Source organism: Malania oleifera, chromosome 2 (assembly GCF_029873635.1).
Source record: "Malania oleifera isolate guangnan ecotype guangnan chromosome 2, ASM2987363v1, whole genome shotgun sequence".
Lineage (NCBI taxonomy): Eukaryota > Viridiplantae > Streptophyta > Magnoliopsida > Santalales > Ximeniaceae > Malania > Malania oleifera.
This window is the reverse complement of record NC_080418.1, coordinates 36,623,167-36,645,908: the sequence shown is the minus strand read 5'-3', so window position 1 is coordinate 36,645,908 and position 22,742 is coordinate 36,623,167. Positions and strand designations below refer to the sequence as shown.

At 33.8% G+C, this 22,742-nt stretch overlaps 1 pseudogene; it reads left to right on the top strand.

Annotated features, from left to right (window-relative positions):
* The first annotated feature begins 1,877 nt into the window (after positions 1 to 1,877).
* On the top strand, positions 1,878 to 6,767 carry LOC131148130 (chitinase 1-like; annotated as a pseudogene).
* The last annotated feature ends 15,975 nt before the right edge of the window (positions 6,768 to 22,742 follow it).

The window sequence follows — 22,742 nt, the reverse complement described above, 5'->3', positions numbered from 1 at the left end:
ATATATTTCGAGCGCTTCTCTACTTGTGTTCTCTAGGTGTATAGTGGGGTGTTGTAACAATTTGTTAGTGATGGAAAACTAGAAAAATTTTCACTTCCCCCATCTCGTGTACTTGGAGAGCCATGGGGAGATGCTACCGAAATTTATAACGATTACGATGAAGGAATTTGAGCGATTGATCGCAATGTAAATGCAACATTCCTAAATGGGATAGGATCCGTACCCTTTAGAGTATGATGGTTGATTATAGAATTCACGATGCACGCATGATAAACATTATGAAAATATAATGAACACCATTTATTTGAACATATTATAGGGTAATTAATGAACATGGATAAGAGTTGGATGAACGCTCAGGGTAGGTTTTTTCTAGAATACATGAAAGTGGTACATGATTTCATAGAGTTCGCGCATCCTCATGCAGACAAAGCCAGTAGAATAAGGTGTCCTTGCAAGAAGTGTCAAAACATAACATTCAAACACATTGATTTGATCCATTCACATTTGTTAGACTTTGGAATGGAGAAAAGGTACACAAGATGGGTGTTCCATGGTGAAGATTATGCAGTTCAGAGCGATAATGATGACAATGAAGATAAGGGGCCAAATATAGTAGGTAGTGATACACGTTCAGAAGGGTTAATCAAAATGTTAGGTGACTTGCAAAGGGGGATTGCAATGGACACGGGTAATGTCAGTGTGTCACGTACTGGTGATGAAACTACTTTAGCGGGTACCATACCTTGCTATCCTAGTACATTGAATCGACTCGGTAAACCATTTGCTAATCTTATGAGGTATGGATGGGTGCCACTATATCCAAACTGTAAAAAGTTCTCAAAATTAGAGTTTTTGATAAAGTTGCTTCATGCAAGGACAATGCATGTGTTATCTCAGAGAGCATTCAATAAGCATATGAGCCTCATTAAGGCCACAATGCCTGATGGTGAAACACTTCCCAAGTCTTTTTAGGAGGCGAAGACATACATGCATGAATTGGGTCTCGGTTGCACTCTAATACATGCGTGTAAGTATGATTGTGCACCCTTTTATGGTGAACATGAAAATGTGAACGAGTGCCCAGAATGTGGTGAACCGAGATATACAACTAATCAGAAGAAGGGTAAAAAGATCCCCAAAAAATTTTTGCGATATTTTCCATTAATCCCGCGGCTGCAACGATTGTATATGTGCAAAAAAACAGCTACAGATATGAGATGACATAAAGAGAAACGTCTTCAAGATGGAAACACCCTTAGCCATCCAGCGGACTCCGAAGCTTGGGCCGAATTTGATAAAATGCATCCGTGGTTTGCTAGTGATCCTCACAACATCAGACTTGGCCTTACTTCAGATGGGTTCAATCCTTTCGGTAACATGACCAACCCATATAGCATGTGGCTAGTTATGATGATGTCATACAATATGCCGCCATGACGATGTATGAAAGAACCTTTCATTTATATGTCTTTGCTGATTCCCGGACCGAGAGCACATGGTAATGATATTGATGTTTACCTGCGTCCATTAATTGAAGAGTTGAAAGAATTATGGGAAAAAGATGTGGAGAGATTCGAAGTGGAAACCGGGACAACATTTCGGATGCATGCTCAGTCTTGTGGACAATTAATGATTTCCCTGCATACGGCAACATGTCAGGTTGGAGCACAAAAGGTTACTTAGCATGCCAAGTATGTAATAAGGATGTTGGGTCCTTATCCTTGAAGCATGTCCGCAAGTTATGCTTTATGTGTCATCACCATTTTCTATGAACTAGACATCCATGGAGGACTCGTGGTGTCAGAAGCTTCAATGGAAAACCTGAACGAAGGTCGCCGCCAAAGCGGCTAAGTGGGGAAGAAATATTAAACTAGATGGGTGAAAGGTCTTGGAAGTGGTTACATCGCTCCAACAACATCATCGCCATGGGTGTGTTGGCTCGTGCAGAGATGGAACGACAACATCGAGAGGCCGAGTATGATAAGCAGGAGATGGCTCGACAGATGCAGATGATCGCTATGGAGAACGCAGAATTGAGATCGAAGGTCTCCAGATTTCGAGCCCAGATGCAAGCCATGATGGATAGGCAAGCCCAATTAGAGGAAAGGATGCGCCAATCTGGACCAGATGATGCGGGTGGCTCCTCTGATTAATTATAAGGTATTATGATCACAAATTTAGTTTCATGTTAAATTATGCTAGTCTAGAATGCCTCCTGCATGGCGGATGCAATTGATGTGTATTGCATTAATAGGCAACATAAATTTGAAAACTAATTCACCATTGTGAATGTTTTGAGTTCCATATAAGATGGTTGGACTAAAATTTGAAGAGTTATAAGCCGAATAGATCGGGAGAGGAAGGGTCTCAATGGAGTTAAAATGTAGGTTTTGAGACGTGAAATTTCTATTTAATATAAGGGTAAAATTAACATTACATATTTACCACTTTAAGGACTATCAAAATTTTCTTTTATTCTTTAAGAAGTAGTTCAATGCTAGTTGGAAGGTCATATGTATTGCATGTAATTTTATGTAAATAATAATGTGTAAAATATTTTTATAATTTCAATAAACTTTAGATATATTTTCAAGACGAGTTAATAATATATTGTCATAATTTAATTTACCAATATTAAAGTGTGAATATTCAGAGTTATTTATAAAAATTAACACTTTGTTTAAAAATTATAAAATACAAACATTGATATGAGATATTATTATAACACCATATAAATATAGGACTTATGGACGTGAAAAAACTTAATAAAAAAGATTATGACACTAGTGCCCTGATTAACCTTTTGAAAAAAATTGAAATTTTAATATTTACATAATAAGATGTTTTTTCATTGTTTTTTTTTAATAAAAATCTTGGTATATGAATTCTTACGAAAATATTAATAATTTATTATAATTTCTAAATTGCCATTTGCTATATAAAATCTTGATCAATTAGTGAGTTTTTTTTTTATTGTATACCTTTCCCTCTTCATCAACCCAGACAGCACCCAACACCTCCGGTGTCTTCAGTGAATACATAGGAGCTGAGTTCAAACATGTCACATTTTCAGATGTACCCATTAACCCACAAGTCCAATTCCACTTCATTCTCTCATTCGCCATTGATTACGCTGTCTTATCTTCTCCTCGTCCAACAAATGGAAACTTAAGCATCTTCTAAGATTTAGATGATCTTAGCCCCTCCCATGTTTCTTCCATCAAGGGTAAACATTCGAATGTCAAAGTAGCATTTTAAAGCTGATCCTAAAACTCTTGCTCAGTGCATAGGGTAGCTCATAGCGACCTTTAAGGAGAATGGGGTAATCTCTTTTGCTTCTATAGCTCCATTTGATGATAACGAAGTTCAGAAACATTACTTGGCTCTGTGGAAGAGTTATGGGAACCTCATAGACTATGTTAATTTTAAGTTTTACGCATATGATAATAGAACATTTGTGTCTCAGTTCATTAGCCACTTCAATACCCAGATGATTCGGAGGCATGTTATTTTGTATATAGTACGATAGTGGCAAAGAAGATTCATGTCTATTTGGGTCTCACATTGATTTTTCAGGATATTTTTAAGTCATTTAAAAGCTTTTCAACGAGCATATTATCGGATGACTTGAGATAACAATTTTTATTTAAATTATGAATTTAAGATATAGTTACATGGATTATTTTCGTGAATATGCTACATGATTTCATGCTAGTCTAGAATGCCTCCTGCATGGCGGATGCAGTTGATGTGTATTGCATGCTGGTAGTGGATATAGGTTCTCTTGTGCCTTCAACTTCTTATGAATGATCTATTTGAACCTATTAGGTACAGGTTTTGTGGGAAAACGTCCAATTTACAGACAACATGCTGCCAAAATTGCGTTAAAATTTTTCCAAACAAAAAGAAAAGATAGACTTAGTTTAATGTTAAAATATTTTTGAAAGGATGAGTGAAACTTAGGAATCATAATAAATGAGGTAATGTAGACTTAGTTCATTTATAATGGACATTCATTTATATGTTTTTGGTCTGGTAAGCTTAAAGCATTCATTGCCGTGCCGAAATCATCGAAAATATTATATACACTTGCTAAGGATTTGAAAATTTGAAAAAGGCATACGTTGAATATATACATAACTCACAGGGAGCATCAGTTTCATAATTATTTAAATTAAATGCTCTCATCATCTCATAACGTTCATGTCCAAATGCCTCGATGAATAACAATATTACAGTGAACCCAATACTATCCACTGTTCTCTGCTATTTAAATTCTAAATTTAAGATATGGTTACATGTATTACTGTCGTGAATATGCTGCATGTTTGCATGTTAGTCTAGAATGCCTCCTACATGGCGGATGCAGTTGATGTGTATTGCATGCTGGTAGTGGATATAGGTTCTTGTGTGCCTTCAACTTCTTATAAATGATCTATTTGAACCTATTAGGTGCATGTTTTATAGGAAAACGTCCGATTTACAGACGGCATGCTGTCGAAATTACGTTAAAATTTTCCCAAACAAAAGGAAAAGATAGGCTTAGTTTAATGTTAAAATATTTTTGAAAGGATGAGTGAAACTTAGGAATTATAATAAATGAGGCAATGTAGACTGAGTTCATTTATAATGGACATTCATTTATATGTTTTTGGTCCGGTAAGCTTAAAACATTCATTGTCGTGCCAAAATCATTGAAAATATTATATACACTTGGATGAGGATTTAAAAATTTGAAAAAGGCATACGTTGAATATATACATAAGTCACAGGGAGCATCAGTTTCATAATTATTTAAATTAAATGCTTTCATCATCTTATAACGTTTATGTCCAAATGCCTGGATGAATAACAATACTACATTGAACCCAATACTATCCACTGTTCTCTGCTATTTAAATTCTAAATTTAAGATATGGTTACATGTATTACTGTCGTGAATATGCTACATGATTGCATGCTAGTCTAGAATGTCACAGCATGGTGGATGCAGCTGATGTGTATTGCATGCTGGTAGTGGATATAGGTTCTTGTGTGCCTTCAACTTCTTATAAATGATCTATTTGAACCTATCAAGTACATGTTTTGTGGGAAAACGTCCAATTTACAGACGACATGCTGTCGAAATTGCGTTAAAATTTTCCCAAACAAAAAGAAAAGAGAGGTTTAGTTTAATGTTAAAATATTTTTGAAGGGATGAGTGAAACTTAGGAATCATAATAAATGAGGCAATGTAGACTTAGTTCATTTAGAACGGACATTCATTTATATATTTTTGGTCTGGTAAGCTTAAAGCATTCATTGTCGTGCTGAAATCATTGGAAATATTATATACACTTGGCTGAGGATTTGAAAATTTGAAAAAGACATACGTTGAATATATACATAACTCACAGGGAGCATCAGTTTCATAATTATTTAAATTAAATGCTCTCATCATCTCATAACGTTCATGTTCAAATTCCTGGATGAATAACAATACTACACTGAACCTAATACTAACCACTGTTCTCTGCTATTTATATTCTAAATTTAAGATATGGTTACATGTATTACTGTCGTGAATACGCTACATGATTGCATGCTAGTCTAGAATGCCTCCTGCCTGACGGATGCAGTTGATGTGTATTGCATGCTGGTAGTGGATATAGGTTTTCGTATGCCTTCAACGTCTTATAAATGATCTATTTGAACCTATCAGGTACAGGTTTTATAGGAAAACGTCCAATTTACAAACGACATGCTACCGAAATTGCATTAAAATTTTCCCAAAAAAAAAAAAAAAGATAGACTTAGTTTAATGTTAAAATATTTTTGAAAGGATGAGTAAAAAAATTTTCCATGTCCGAGCAAAAAAAAAAAAATTGCCATGATCTAGTGGCTTTTCAGCTGTTGAGTGAACACTATAAATCCCTTGGACTATCTTTAGTTTGCAAAATGCTTATTCCTAAGAATAGAGATAGTTGTAATAGAAGAACTTAATAATTTGTATTAAAAATGTATTATAATGCACAAGTGAAAATTTATAATTTCTTATCAATCATAGTTAAGAGTAGACAAGGAATGACTATAATTTCATCATAGATATACCTTCCATATTTCATGTTGAGTGGAAGAATGATTAATAAATATGAAATGACTATTATCTCTATTCTTAGATATCTTCTTGTATTCCGTCCTATTCGTAGGAATAGCTATTCATGGAACCAACAAAACCTCAATGTATCTGGTGAACTTTTATGAGGCATCTCACTCATCATCTGATGTCAATTGTTCTCATGTGGTGAGGTGCCCTATTTTTATTAGTTGTTTGTGGTCAGCTTGTGAAAGTAGCTTGGGCTTGTTTAGTTGTCAAAAACAAATTTTCATTTTTCATTTCTAGATTTAAAATGACCAAAATATAACCTTATTTTGAATTAATATAGATGTTTTTAAAATAGGGAAATGTGCTGACATTTTTTATTTCATTATATTTTGAAAATAGAAAACAAAAATTATTTTCCAATACTAAACTAGCTGTTACATTTTCTGATACTCAACGATGAGGGGGGTATCTTTTGCATGGAAAATTTGTCAAGCATCAATTTATACTATTGAATATTGATGTATTTGTTTTGATTTTTCTTTTATGTTGGGCATTTCGGCTAAATGCATTGGTTAAATGGTTTTGCAGATATATTTTGGAGGAGAAAGAGCTGGAATTCTACATGAAGAAGATCCAGAGGAAGAAGGGAAAAAAAGGAAAGGGAGCAGGTGTTGCCTAAAGTTTTGTTGCCTAGAAATCGTTTTCATTTTTCTCAATCCCATATCTCATTTCAGGCATTGGACTCTCAAAAGATTTTCAGACGAATTTTTTTGTTTATCTGAATTTTGTTTCTTGTGTTACTGTTCAATGCCTCATTAGAATATATCAGACAACATTGTCTTTTATAGTTTTAATTGTTATTTGAACAAATGGAGTTTTTGTATTTTAATTTGAGTTAGTACTAGTATTTGTATTTTAATTTTGAATATTTTCAAATAATTTTTGTTAATTGAATTTGTATGAAATTTTGAATGGTTTCAATTTATGTATTTGAAAATGTAATTATAGATTTTTATATAGAATTCATGATTAAAAAAAATTAGTATTAAAAGGTTTTTTTTTTTTTTCTAATTATTAGTGAAGGATTCAAATTCGTCACTAATACCCTACTACTAGTGACGAATTTGAATCCTTCACAAAAAACTTACTTTTAGTAACAAATTTCGGATTCGTCAATAATACAATGCTAGTAGTGATGAATTTTTAATTCGTCACTAATACCGCTACTATTAGTGACGAATTTTTAATTCGGCACTAATACCATACTAGTAGTGACAAATTTTTAAGTCGTCACTAATACTCTACTAATAGTGACGAATTTCTAATTTGTCACTAAGAAATTTGTCACTAATACTCTTCTAGTAGTGACGAATTTCTATTTCGTCACTAATACCCCTACTATTAGTGACGAATTTGAGTTGAGCTGTTCTATACTATATAGAGATGGTGTTAGGGTTTTAGTGACGAATTATATCTGTCACTAATATTCCATTATTAGTGACGAAAGTTATATTCATCACTAAAAGTTAGTCGTAACGACATATATAGCAACTATTTGAAAACCGTCACTAATACCTTGATTATTTGTAGTGATTTGTGGGATTTTTGGGAGCAGCTTATTGGTTTGTTGGAGAGAGTAGATTTTTCGATAAATCATTGGTATAGAGAAGGGAACAAAATGGCAGATGCTTTGGCTTGACAAGGTGCTATGGGGAGGAATAGTTTGTTTACAAATAGTAGTCAACTTCCAAGAGTTATCAATGGTTTATATAAACTGGAGAAGATGGGCACGACTTATTTGAGGTATGTTTAGCGGATTTCTTGTTGGTATTGGTTTATGATTATATGAGATGTTGTTTTCTCTTTTCTTTGTTTTGTAGGTACTTGTTTTGTTTTGTTTGGTCTTGTAGCCCTGTTTTGGCTAGATGCTTTTGGGAATTGTAATCTCCCATTGCTTGTCTTCTAACTACAGTATTTATTCGCCAAAAGTGAGTGTTTATCAATAAATAAATGGAGGTGCCGCCCTTCTTTAAAAAAAAAGTATTCAATTTCATATACTTTGTTTGGAAGCCTTTTAATATTTGAACTTAGTTAAAGGTCATTTTAAGAAAAATCATTTTCCATACTCTCCGTTTTACATGAAAAATGTTTTTAAGAGGAAAAATCATACTCTACCGAGTTTCATTTTAAATATCTTATGAGAGTGCATATAGCGTTTCAATGTGTACAACTCAGCTCTTTCAGAAGAACTTTTATTGTACAATTTTTTTTTTTTTTTCATGTAACGGTTTGGCTCAGCCCAATTTAGTGAGTCGGGGAGACTCTGCCCCATAAGGAGAATCGGTTTGGCTCAGCCCAGTAAGTGAGTTGGGGAGACTCTGCCCCGTAAGAAGAACTGGTTTGGCTCAACTCGGTAAGTGAGTTGGGGAGACCAGAGTTCTATATAACAACCCAAAAACAAATAAATACCATAGTTCTATATAACAAACCAAAAACGAATACTGCAACATCCAAATATCCATATCCACATCCAGCATTTAAACCATAACCTAGTACAAATACATCTGTATATATATACCAGTATCTCACAATACCCCAAAAAGAAACCACCAAATACAATCCCAGCCTAGGCCTTGAAACCTGATCTCCAGAAGAACCTGAAAATTTGTTAATCCACTAGGGTGAGACACTTCTCAGTAAGGGTGGAATAAATTATAACAGTGTGTGACAAATGAGTTTTAATATTTATATTTCAAAATAAATTGCTTCTCATGTAACATCAATAACAACTGAGAAAATGTACCATTAATAACATCCCCGACATCTAATATCACACACACATCCAATATGCACAAGTCCATACTTTTTATGCAGGTGAAAGTCCCCAAGGATAGGGAAGATTACCCGCCCATACAAGTAGCTTCCTTCTGCTGACACTCACCTTACTCAATAAGCCCTTAGGTGAAGTATTACCTCGCCACCAGTACACACATCTTTATTATTTTAAAGGCAAAGGTTTCCGAGGATCGGGATGTCTACCCTCCCATACACGTAGCATCCATTTTGCATTGATACCAAGAAACTACCTAGCAGAGTACTCGCCTTTCTCAGCAAGCCCCCGGTGGTATGTTTACCTCGCCGCATGCACACACATGCATTCATAATATGCTATACCATTATTTTTATGTTAAAATTAAATTCACATGCGCACAACACATCCACACAGGAATCACGCAACTTATACTCCGTCTTCCAATGTCCTCACTACGTGGCCCACACAAAGCAACTGCGTACATATCAGTACGTGGCCCATACAAGCACCTACGTACTTCTTATCTACACGTGGCCCACACAGGCACCACTATCCACACAGGGTACATAACATGGCTCACATAGGCACCATTATCCACACAGGATATAACGTGGCCCACACAGGCACCACTACCCACACAGGGTACATAACATGACCCACACAGGCGCCATTATCCTCACAAGATATAACGTGGCCCACATAGGCACCACTCCAGCTTCCGCAACACGTGGCCCACACAGGCACCAATATTCACCAATATCCAATCCCCATGACCTACCCATCGTACATCACTAGAACAAGCTCCTCGGCCTGCCAATGTCCTACCCCATATAAATTACAGTATGACGAGCTCCTCGACCTGCCAATGTCATATCATGATTTATATCTAGGCAATATAACAACCTCCTCATGCCAACGTTATATTGAGATGCATACGAATAACCACACCAGTTAGTTCACACAGATGCATAAATGCATTACCACACAGGCTTCCAACATATTAATACATTCCCACACTAGAGTCAAACATAAAAATTCATTCATCATGTCATAATCATTCTAAACAACCCCTCATGTAAACCCAAATACCACAGTAATTCATATTCAATTTATTAGTAAAATTGTTCCTATGTCACACGAATTTAATATCATATGTAATTATCCCAAATATAAACCTTAAACAAAATCATCATTTTCTAGTACCGAGACGGTTCTAAAAATCATATAGATAAATAATAAATTTCATACGCTTGTAAATAACTTGTTCACCTTAATAAAATACTGATACAATTTTATTCCCCACTACCTGATTCCCTGAATCACGCCTACAAAGCTCCTAAAATTATACCCGCGACGCTCACTCGAACCCTGATTCAATCAAATCAACCCCAATAAAATATTATTTGAACATTTCCTAATTTACAATAATTAAATAATAATTAATTTTTAAATAACCCATTTATCCTAATTTTGGGCTATTTATACAACGACCCCACACGAGAAATCCGCTCCGCTAAACTTGTAGAGAATCATCTCTAGATTCTTGTGGTGGTGTTCGATTGTCAATTTGTCTTAAAATTTAAGAAAAATTGAGGCAAGAATGAGAATTTGGCTTACCCTAGGAGATATGCCCACGTTACTCCTACGACAAATCCATTTCGATAGATATGTCAGTGGCGGAGAATGAAGTCTAGTGGTATTTTCAGATTTTCAATTGGGTAAAAATCTGCTGCGAAATCGTAAAGAGAAGAGGAGGGGAGAACATGAGCTGAGAGAATTTTTTTTTTCTCTTTCTTTCCCTTTCCTTCCTGTTCTGCGTGTGAGAAGAATATATATATTTTTTTCTTCTTTCCTCTTCCTACTTTGTTCCAGTAGGAAACTTAGCCTTTAAGTTTTCCTTTTTTTTTTTTTTTCTTTATTTCCTTTATCCACACTTTAAACTTTTATATATACTTATATATACTTACTTATATATGCTTATATATATATATATATATATATATATATATATATACTTACATATATACTTTTATATATATATATATCCAAAATCCTCAAATTTCTTAATTTAACTAATTTTATTAATAATAATTAATTAATTAATAATAATATTTTTTTAATTAATTAATTAATTTATTATTATTATTATATTTTTTTGGGTCATTACATTCTCCCCTCCTTAAAAGAATTTCGTCCTCGAAATTCGCTAATAAATTATAGAACAACGAATCAGTTTAACATTTAAATCCTCAATTAAAACATCAAACAACCAGCTTATCCCTAAATCAACTTAACCCTCAAGTTCTAATTCTGAGTTTCAGTCTCTCTGCTCAGAAACATCACTGTCAACCGATTTACCGTGGTTTTCTAAAACTGGCCAGATTCAGAAACTCGCCGGAGTCCATCAAGAGATTTCTGCCTCTAAACTACGAAACAAAACTCAAAATCTCCTATCAACATCCTAATCTACCCATTCCAATCCTTATCCTTATTCGTACCTATACTATAGTATTAATCAATTCTAAAGTCTACAGAACCTATAACCTAATGCTCTGATACCACAATGTGACGCCCCAAAACCCGCCAAGTGGGGCCCGGGTGCCACAGGTTCCAATTACCTGCATCTGATACCATAATTAACATGCACGCAACGGAACATAAATAAATAACCTCAAATAAATACCAGAATTCTATATAACAACCCAAAAACGAATACTACAACATCCAAATATCCATATCCACATCCAACATTTTAAACATAATCCAGTACAAATACATCTATATATATACCAGTATCTCACAATACCCCAAAAAGAAACCACCAAATACAATCCCAGCCTAGACCTTCAAACCCGGTCTCCAGAAGAACCTGAAAAATTGTTAATCCACTAAGGTGAGACACTTCTCAGTAAGGGTGGAATAAATTATAACAGTGTGTGATAACTGAGTTTTAATATTTATATTTGAAAATAAATTGCCTCTCATATAACATCAATAACAATTGAGAAAATGTACCATTAATAACATCCCGACACCTAATATCATACACTCATCCAATATGCACAAGTACATAATTTTTATACAGGCAAAAGTCCCCAAGGATAGGGAAGATTACCCGCCCATACAAATAGCTTCCCTCTGATTTGGTACTAAAACTACCTACTAGAGCACTCACCTTACTCAGTAAGCTCTCAGGTGAAGTATTACCTCACCGTGAGTGCACACATATTTATTATTGCAAAGACAAAGGTTTCCGAGGATCGGGATGTCTACCCGCCCATACAAGTAGCATCCCTTTGCACTGATACCAAGAAACTACCTAACAGAGCACTCGCCTTTCTCAGCAAACCCTCGGTGGTATGTTTACCTCGCCGCATGCACACACATGCATTCACAATATGTTCTACCATTATTTTTATGCTATAATTAAATTCAAATGCGCACAACACATCCACACATGAATCATGCAACTTATACTCCGTCTTCCAATGTCCTCAGTATGTGGCCCACACAGAGCAACTGCGTACATATCAGTACGTGGCCCACACAGGCACCACTACCCACACAGGGTACATAACATGGTTTACACAGGCGCCATTATCCACACAGGATATAACGTGGCACATACAAGCACCACTCCAGCCTCTGCAACACGTGGCCCACATAGGCACCACTATTAACCGATATCCAATCCCCATGACCTACCCATCGTACATCACTAGAACAAGTTCCTCGACCTGCCAATGTCCTACCCCATATAAATTACAGTATGACGAGCTCCTCGACCTGCCAACATCATATCATGATTTATATCTAGGCAATATAACAACCTCCTCATGCCAACGTTATATTGAGATGCATACGAATAACCACACCAGTTAGTTCACACAGATGCATCAATGCATTATCCCACAGGTATCCAACATATCAATACATTCCCACACCGGAGTCAAACTTAAAAATTCATTCATCATGTCATAATCATTCTAAACAATCCCTCATGTAAACCCAAATACCCCAGTAATTCATATTCAATTTATTAGGAAAATTGTTCCCATGTCACACGAATTTAATATCATATGTAATTATCCCAAATATAAACCTTAAACAAAATCATCAATTTTTAGTACTCAGACGGTTCTAAAAATCATATAGATAAATAATAAATTTCATACGCTCATAAATAACCGGTTCACCTTAATAAAATACTGATATTATTTTATTCCCCCTTACCTTATTCCCTGAATCACGCCTGCAGGACTCCTAAAATTATACCCGCGATGCTCACCCGAACCCTGATTCAATCAAATCAACTCCAATAAAATATTATTTTCATATTTCCTTATTTACAATAATTAAATAATAATTAATTTCTAAATAACCCATTTAACCTAATTTTGGGCTATTTATACAACGACCCCACAAGAAATTCGCTCCGCTAGACTTGTAGAGAATCATTTCTAGATTCTCATGGTGGTGTTCGATTGTCAATTTGGCTTAAAATTTAAGAAAAATTGAGGTAAGAATGAGAATTTGGCTTACCCCAAGAGATATACCTACCTTACTCCTACGACAAATCCACTTTGGTAGATATGTCGGTGGTGGAGAATGGAGTCTAGCGGTATTTTCGGATTTTCAACTGGGCGAGAATCTGCCACAAAATCGTAGAGAGAAGAGGAATGGAGAACGTGAGCTGAGAGAAATTTTTTCTTTCTTTCTTTCCCTTTCCTTCCTGTTCTGTGCGTGAGAAGAATTTTTTTTTTTTCTTCTTTCCTCTTCCTACTTTGTTCCGGCAAGAAACTTATCCTTTAGGTTTTCCTTTTTTTTTTTTTTTTCTTTCTTTCCTTTATCCACACTTTAAACTTTTATATATACTTATACATATATATATATATATGTACTTATATATACTTACTTATATATACTTATATATATATATATATATATCCAAAATCCTCAAATTTCTTAATTTAAATAATTTTCTTAATAATAATTAATTAATTAATAATAATATTTTTTAATTAAAATTTTTATTTATTATTATTTTTGGGTCGTTACGTTGTGTGTTGTAATTGTGGCATTTTGTACGATTGAAGCAAGGTAAACTCTTCGCCTGAGGGCTTGTTGAATAAGGTGAGTACCCTGATAGGTATCAGTTGTAACTACACTCAGTCAAAATGGGTAAAGCTGCATAAGGTATCAGAGCAAAGGGCGTTACATGTATAGGCGTGTCAACTCTCCAATCCTAGGGAAACTCTTGTTATAAATAATAGTGTATGTGAATTGAATGTATTCTGATTGTGGATATGTTGTGGTGTGATCTGTGATGGTGGATGTACTATGGTAATACATTTGATATATGTGTATGCGGATTTCTGGGTTATGGATGATGATGTGTGTGTGAGTAATGTTTGCAAGTGTTTGTTCAGTTATTGGTGAATAATTAAACTGTTATATTTTGACTACATTAAAACTCATTGGCCACACACTGATGATAATTTATTTCATCCTTACTGAGAAGTGTCTCACCTCATTATTATCAAATATTTTTCAGATACCTTGTGGAGTATAACAGTAATCAGAGTGCGCAGTGGAAGCATGGGAGGGGTTAGAAATAGTAGTTTAGATTAATTATTTAAATTTTTTATTTGTGGTTTATCTTAGAAATTCCTAAGGATGTATTAACTTGATATTAAAAATAATATTGATAGTTTATTTATGTTTTGATGAGTTGGGAACTTCATTGAGATACTCGGATGGATTTATTGTTATATTGGGATATTTTAGTTACTCTTGTAATTATTGTGGAGATCTTCTGCTGTGTATTTATGTTGTATTAGAGATTTATTTAGAATAACACTCTGGACCCCAGTTTTAGGTTCGGGGCGTTACAGGTGGTATCAAAGCTTAAAATATAGATTCTACAGACTTTAGAAGGACTATTACCAGAGTATAAGTATGAATGATGATGAGGATAGGAATGGGTAGATTAGGATACTAGTAGGAATTTTGAGTTTTATTTCACAGCTTGGAGGCGAAAATACCTTGATGGTCTTCTTTGATTTTCTGAAATAGTTGTGGGTTTCAGAAAACCATGGTAAATCCATCGACGGTGATGTTTCTGAGTAGAGAGACAGGAATCTGAAATTAGAACTCGAAGATATGGTTAGCTGATAGTGGGAAAAGTCTTTAAAGGAGAATATTGGTAATTTAGGTGTTGTGATTTGACGGTTTGTGGTTAAGTTGGATCTTTAATGTTTAAATTGAGGATTTGAATGTTAAACCAGCAAATTGTTTTGGAGAAATTCATAAGGAAAAATTTAAGTATTTTAATATGAGAATTACCAATAAACTTGGGCTACCAATCTTAAAGTTAGATATTTATTTAAAGGAAAATCCCATAGTAATGTTAAGTGATTTATTAGCAGATTTTGAGAACGAAATTTTTTTAAGAAAGGGAGAATGTATCCGGGAAAAATTTTTTTTATTATTATTATATTAAATTAATTGAATAAACAAATTAATTGGATAGTATTATAATGGTAATAAAAGCTTATTGGAATAACATATATATATATATATATATATATATATATATATATATATATATATTTATATAATATATATTAATCTTCCTTAGGAAGATTCAACCTAATCTTTCAAATTGAAAGATTTCTCAACCTTCCCAGAGCTCTCTCACGCTCTCAACTCTCTCTCTCTCTCTCTCTCTCTCTCTCTCCCTCATCCGCCTTCCCTTTTCTTTCTCCTCATTTTCTTTCTCGATTCTCGGCCGATTGAATAACGAAAAATACCACTAGGTTCCATTCTTGGCCTCCAATATTTTAACCGGAATAGATTCTTGATTAGGGAGTCACAGGAATTACTCTTGGGATAAGGTAAACCCACACTCTCTCTTTAATTTCTCACCAAACTTCAGCTAAATTGATGATCTGATACCACCACAGGGTCCTGGCTTCGATCCTTAACAAGTTAATCGGAGCAGATTTTAGGTTTAGTCTTCCTAAGCACCACTCCTGGGATGAGGTAAGAGAAATAAATTATGTCAGAAATTTTTATAATTTAATCGATTAAATTGTAATATGAGATTACAATATATACGTTTTTTCTGAATATTTTGGCATATAGAAATTGGATTTTGGATTATTATTATTATTATTATTATTATTATTATTATTATTATTATTATTATTATTATGAGTTAATTAAATTGGTGTTTATAAGCCTAGGGATTTTGTAATAATTGTTATTTTCAAAATTAATTGACTAAATTGTAGAATTTGATTAAATCATATTTTTTTAGGAATATTTTTGAATTTAAATAAATTGCAAGGATTTGATATATGATTTTTCTTGAATTATTTAGGTATATGAAAATGATAGTTTTGGGTTATTATATATATATATATATATATATATATATATATATCTCTGTGTGTGTGTGTGTGTGTGTGTGTGTGTGTGTGTGTGTGTGTATGTTGTAAAGGATTTTTGGAATGAATTAAACGGATGAAAATAAAGGTTTTGGGTATTATGTTATATTTTCGACAGGTAGTTTATTCAAGTATGATTAATACTCAAATCGTGTGGCATGAGATTAATTTTTATATATATATATATATATATATAATAAATTCAATGTGATTGTTGTGGTGTATTTAATTGATATATTAATTGTTGTGGTGTATTTAATTGATATGTTATGGTGTTGTGTTGTCATTCATGTAAATTGCGATATAACGTCGGTAGTGATATGAGGAAGTCGTTATATCGTACTCGATATAAATCGCGATATAACGTTGGCAGTGATATGAGGGGGCCTTTATATCGTCATTTATATAAATGGGGTAAAACGTTAGCAGAGGGATGAGAAATTCATTTTACTGATTTACTATGAACAAGGTCTTGTGTGTTGTAATTATGACATTTTGTGTGATTGAAGCGAGGTAAACTCTTCGCTCGAGGGCTTGCTGAGTAAGGCAAGTGCCCTGATAGGTATCAGTTGTAGCTGTTCTCAGTCGAAATGGGTAAAGTTACATAAGGTATTAGAGCAAAGGGGCATTACATGTATGGGCGTGCAAAGTCCACAATCCTCGGGAAACTCTTGCTATAAATAATAGTGTATGTGAATTGAATGCATCGTGATTGTGGATATGTTGTGGTCTGATCTGTGATGGTGGATGTACAATGGTAATATGTGTGATATATGTGTGATATATGTGTGATACATGTGTATACAAATTTCTGTGTTATGGATGATGATGTATGTGCGAGTAATGTCTCCAAGTGTTTTTTCAATTATTGGTGAATAATTAAACTGTTATACTTCGATTACATTAAAACTCATTGATCACACACTGATGATAATTAATTCGATATTTACTGAGAAGTGTCTCACCCTATTATTATCAAATATTTTTTTCAGATGCCCTGTGGAGTATGAAAGTAATCAGAGTGCGCAGTGGAAGCGTGGGAGGGTTTAGAAATAGTAGTTTAGATTAATTATTTAAATTTGTTATTTGTGGTTTATCTTAGAAATTCCTAAGGATATATTAAGTTGATATTTAAGATATTATTGATATTTTATTTATGTTTTGATGAGTTGGGAACTTCATTGAGATACTAGGATGGATTTATTGCTATGTTGGGATATTTTAGTTACTCTAGTAATTGTTGTGGAGATCTTTCGCTGTGTATTTATGTGGTATCAAAGATTTATTTAGAATATCACTCTGAACCCTAGTTTTACGTTCGGGGCGTTATAGGTGGTATCAGAACTTAGGATATAGATTCTACAGACTTTAGAAGGATTATTAATAGAGTATAGGTATGAATGGTGATGAGGATAGGAACGGGTAGGTTAGGATACTGGTAGGAATTTTGAGTTTTGTTTCGCAACCTGGAGGTAGAAATACTTTGATGGTCTTCTGTGATTTTCTGAAACAATCGCGGGTTTCAAAAACCACGGTAAATTCATCGACAATGATGTTTCCAAGCAGAGAGATGAGAACTTGAAGTTAGAACTCGAAGATTTGGTTAGCTGATATTGGGAAAAGTAATCTTGGTAATTTAAGTGTTGTGATTTGATGGTTTGTGGTCAAGTTGGATGTTTAATGTTTAAATTGAGGATTTGAATGTTAAACTAGTAAATTGTTCGGGAGAAATTCATAAGAGAAAATTTAAGTATTTCAATATGAGGATTACTAATAAACTTGGGCTACCAATCTTAGAGTTAGATATCTATTTCGAGGAAAATCTCATAGTTGTGTTAAGTGATTGATTAACAAATTTCGAGAACAAAATTTTTTTGAGAAGGGGAGAATGTAGTAACCCGAAAATTTTTTATTTATTTATTATTGTATTAAATTAATTGAATAAATAAATTAAGTGAATAGTATTATAATGGTAATAAAAACTTATTGGAATAAGATATATATATATATATATATATAATATTAATATAATATATATTAATCTTCCTTAGGAAGATTCAACCTAGTCTTTCAAATTGAAAGATTTCCCAACCTTCCTCGAACTCTCACACGCTCTTAACTCTCTCTCTCTCTCTCTCTCCCTCTCCCCCCCCCCCCTTTTCCTCTCTTTCTCCTCAATTTCTTCCTCGATTCTCGACTGATTGAAGAATGGAAAATACCATCGGGTTCCATTCTCGGCCACCAACATTTTAACCGAAGTGAATTCATGATTAGGGCATCGTAGGCACCACTCTTGGGATAAGGTAAACCCACTCTCTCTTTTTTAATTTCTCCCCAAACATCAGCTAAATTGACGATCGGACACCACCACGAGGTCTTGACTTCGATCCTTAGCAAGTTAATCAGAGCAGATTCTAGGTTTGGGCTTCCTAGGCACCACTCCTAGGATGAAATAAGGGGAATAAATTATGTCAAGAATTTTTATAATTTAGCGGATTAAATTGAAATATGAGATTATAGCAATTATATATATGTTTTTTCTGAACATTTTGGCTTATGAAAATTTGATTTTGGATTATTATTATTATTATTATTATTATATGAGTTAATTTAATTGGTATTTGTGAGCCTAGGGATTTTATAATAATTGTTATTTTCAAAATTAACTCACTAAATTGTAGTATTTGATTAAATCATATTTTTTTTGGGAATATTTTGGAGTTTAAATAAATTGTAGGGATTTGATATATGATTTTTCCCAAATTATTCAGGTATATGAAAATGATAGTTTTGGGTTATTATATATATATATATATATATATATATATATATATATATATATATATATATAAATGTGTATGTTGTAAAGGATTTTTTGAATGGATTAAACGGATGAAAATAAAGGTTTTGGGTATTATGTTATATTTTCTACTGGTAGTTTATTCAAGTATGATTAATACTCAAATCATGTGTGCTGAGACCTATGAAATAATAGCCATTTAATAATTAAGAGAGAGATGAAAATAGGTGGAACGAAAAGGAAATTCAAAAAGGAAATTAAGCAGGATTCGTCGACGAACCCTCAAGTCTCATCGACGAACTCTCTATTAGGTTCGTCAAGCACCACGTGTCTCGTCGATGGGAAAATACTGAGAAAGGTTATATCAGAGCATGAAGTTCATTGACAAAGGTTATGAGTTCGTCGACGAACTCCTTTCTTGGACTCGTCGACGAGGTGACGTGTCTCGTTGACAAGGTCGCACTTTATAAATAAGCCAAACTCGGGTTTTCAGCGAGAAATCTGCATGCAAAACTCGCTCTCTCTCTCTCTCTCTCTCTCTAAAATCCATCCCTCTCTCCTTCTTTCTAAGATTCAGGCTTTGATTCTCTCTGGTTTGACGATCAGAAGCCATGACATTACTCTTGGGAAGATTCTCTACAATACTGCCGGATCGGAATTTTGATTTGGGGCATTTGGGCACCATCCCAAAATTTAGGTGAGTTGGTTATTTTAAGTTTTATAAGTTATTGGGTATTCCTAAACTGAGGAGAATGTGTTGGAAGGTGTTATACTAGTTTATGTTGATTTGTTGGGAAATGTGAATTTCAGGGTGTTGAGTTAGGAACACACATGGGAGTAAGTTTGTTTTGATTTTTGGGCTTCTCAGTAAACCAGGTAAGGGGATAAATTAAGTCAGCACTTTTCATGAAATTATTTTTTAATATACAATATTTATTTTTGTAGAAATTATAATTTCAGTTCAGATTTTATGTTTAGAATATTATTCATTTGTGTAGCATGAGTACAGATTTTCATGAAAATTATGTTATACCAGAATAATATGATTTTTCCATAATAAGCATGTTACGATTGTTTTTAGAAAATACATGAAAGTAGTATAGAAACTATAGTTTAAAATATTATGTTAAACAGTGCAAAAAATTCATGTTTAGTAAGTTATGATATGGCTGGTGTAGATGTCGTAACTTATATAAGTTATGACATGGCTGGCGTAGATGTTGTGATTTATATATTATGACATCGCCAGCGTAGATGTCGTGATTTACGATCGGCGCAGATGCTATAATTATGTATGATATGTTAGAATCCATGAAAATATGATCATGTCAGATATTACTCATAAATACAAAACATTTATGTAATAGAAATATGAATTGTACTCTATGTTATCAGAACTAGGATGATTTAGTTTAGTATTTTAGAGCACGGTACCATAGCTATACGTATAAGTTCAAGTTTATGTTAGTGCTACCACACATCTTAGATAGAGTGTAGGAGATGGCAGTCGATGTGGCTTCAGTGTAGTGCAGATGTTCTCTCCGTAGTCCGAAATAGGTGGGACAAGCCCATCGTACTTATAGACTTATGTTGACTTAGCGTGGTCGGCCAGCCATTGCTAGGTCCCACCTTCATGATGCATGACCCTATCATGTGGGGGGTAAGTCATGACATCAGCTAGGTATCCATCCTGGGTATTATTTCAGTATTGTATAGTTATAGAAGATGTTTTACATGATTATAGAAATTAGTACGATATTTATTATGATATTTATGATGATATGATGAATTATGTTTTTCTTAAAGTTTATATAGTCAGTTTTTATCATATATGCATATTATGTATAGTTTATGTTTAAGTACGATAATACTCATGTTGCCACATATTGATATTAGTTTATCTCCCTTACTGAGAGGTGTCTCACCACAGCATTACAAACATTTCAGGAAATATAGACAGAAGGGCGGATAGAGCTCCGTAGCAGTAGAGGTTGACCAAACTACCCTGTCAAAAGGGTAAGTAGTTGAGTTAGGGTCAGAATGGTTTTTGGGTTATGACCCTAGGGTACTTTTGGGTCTTTTTGTTGATGATTGTACATATATGACAGGTTTAGTAGAATTCTGGCATTGTGCCCGATGTTGTATGACATGTATGTAATTTATATTTTTCGCTGCTTACGTAAGAGAGATGTATGATAGGTTTATCCCTGGTATCCATGGGTTTGGGTTGATCATGACTATATTAGTTTAGCAGGATATCAAAGTTATTATGTATGTGGTTATGTTGAAAAAAATAATAATATATGGTAAAATAGGCAGGTCGTTACAGTGTGGCATAAGATCAATTTGTTTTTATATATAATAAATTGAATGTGATTGTTGTGGTGTATTTAATTGATATGTTAATTGATGTGGTGTATTTAATTGATATGTTATGGTGTTGTGTCGTTGTTCATGTAAATTGCGATATAACATTGACAATGATATGAGGAAGTCGTTATATCGTACTTGATATAAATCGCGATATAACGTTGGCAGTGATATGAGAAGGTTGTTATATCATTATTTATATAAATGGGGTAAAACGTTGGCAGTGAGATGAGGAGTTTGTTTTATTGATTTACTATGAACAAGGTTTTTTGTGTTGTAACTGTGGCATTTTGTATGATTGAAGTGAGTTAAACTCTCTGTCCGAGAGCTTGCTGAGTAAGGCGAGTGTCCTAGTAGGTATCAGTTGTAGCTGCACTCAATCGAAATAGGCAAAGTTACATAAGGTATCAGAGCAAATGGGCGTTACATGTATGGATGTGTAAACTTCCTAATCCTCAAGAAACTCTCGCTATAAATAATAGTGTGCGTGAATTGAACGCATTGTGATTGTGGATATGTTGTGGTGTGATATGTGATGGTGGATGTACTATGGTAATACGTGTGATATATGTGTATGTGGATTTCTGTGTTATGGATGATGATGTATGTGTGAGTAATGTTTGCAAGTGTTTGTTCAGTTATTGGTGAATAATTAACCTGTTATATTTTGACTACATTAAAACTAATTGGCCACATACTGATGATAATTTATTCCATCCTTAATGAGAAGTGTCTCACCCCATTATTATCAAATATTTTTCAGATATTCTGTGGAGTATGATAGTAATCAGAGTGCGCAACGAAAGTGTGAGAGGGGGTTAGAAATAGTGGTTTAAATTAATTATTTAAATTTTTTATTTGTGCTTTATCTTAGAAATTCCCAAGGATGTATTAACTTGATATTAAAGATATTATTGATATTTTATTTATGTTTTGATGAGTTAGGAACTTCATTGAGATACTGAGATGAATTTATTGTTATATTAGGACATTTTAGTTACTTTGATAATTGTTTTGGAGATCTTCCGCTATGTATTTATGTGGTATCAGAGATTTATTTACAAAAACACTCTACACCCTAGTTTCAGGTTCGGGGCGTTATAGACTCCGCCCTATAAGGAGTATTGTAAACGACATCATTCTACGTGGTTAAGTGAGCAAGGCAGTGGAATCCTTGGATGGTTGGTCCAAGGCGGGGATGTAGGTTGGATTGGCCGAACG